The following is a 1085-nucleotide window of genomic DNA, read 5'->3' as shown; positions in this document are numbered from 1 at the left end:
GCTAATATGAATGAGTGCCTCTCTTTGGGTCGGGGCGGTGCAGCCGAATCAGGCAGGACTCCAGAATCTAGCCTGGACCGCCAGTGAGAGGGGCCCAACTCCAGCTGGAAGGCTACTGGGGACCCCAGGACGCAGGAACCAGAGCAGGTCCAGAGGTCTCGGGGACCCAAGGAATCAAATGCCATCAGCTCATTCTCTCTCTCCCTCCCTGTTTCCTTTCTCTCATCTTTGATTCTCTTCGCCTGACAAGTTTCTTTCCCTCGGTCTTCCGCCTGGGCTGAAGGACCGGGGGGGCTGCCGGCCTCACGACCTCCCAGCCGTAAGGAATCCAAACGGTAAGGAGGAAACCTTCCGCGAGAGCCGGGTACCAGGGAAGGCTCTGATTGGACCACCTCGGGTCATGTGTCCAGCCCTGGCCAGACCGTAGTGGCCCCTCGTGATTGGCCCTACTTGGTCACGTGGCCTCATCTGTGCTGTGGGTGCGATTGACAGTATCTCACGGGACCACTCGGCTCGGGGGGAGGGGCCCCCGGAAGAGGCGGCAGAAGTGTGTTCTAGACAGGTGGGAAATTGGTGACTCTGCCACCAAGATCCGCCCCCTCCTCGCTCAGAGGGATGATAAAGGATGATAAAAATAGATTCTGTCCTTCCATGGCAAAGGACCGGCTGGCAGTGACCTTCTCCTGAACGAGGCCCTTTAAGCTCAGGTGGTTCCACCCTGGACCCCCCTAGCCAAGCGGGCAAAGGACAGCCACCAACTCCCTGCCACCTACAGTGTCTTCTCCAGTCCTGCTTCCCAAGTGGCAGACCCATGTGGATGCCTGAGCCCTCCCCACCCCTCAGAAGCCCAACAGGGCCCCGCCCTTGGCCTCTAAGACTTTCTCGGGGAGATAGACGCTCACGTAAAAGGGGACCCAGGGTGCCCAAGGCCCCCAGCCTTCTAGAGCTTGCTATTCTGAGCCTCTTCCAGGGGTGCAGCTAGGACACCATTTGGTTTGAGCTGCCTTGGTTTGGGAAGTGTGGGTTGGGGGCATCACTTTTCCCCACCTGGAGACCCCAGGCAGAGGCCCAGGATGGGTCAGCGA

Source organism: Acinonyx jubatus, chromosome D1 (assembly GCF_027475565.1).
Source record: "Acinonyx jubatus isolate Ajub_Pintada_27869175 chromosome D1, VMU_Ajub_asm_v1.0, whole genome shotgun sequence".
Taxonomy (NCBI): domain Eukaryota; kingdom Metazoa; phylum Chordata; class Mammalia; order Carnivora; family Felidae; genus Acinonyx; species Acinonyx jubatus.
This window is presented reverse-complemented; position numbering follows the sequence as displayed.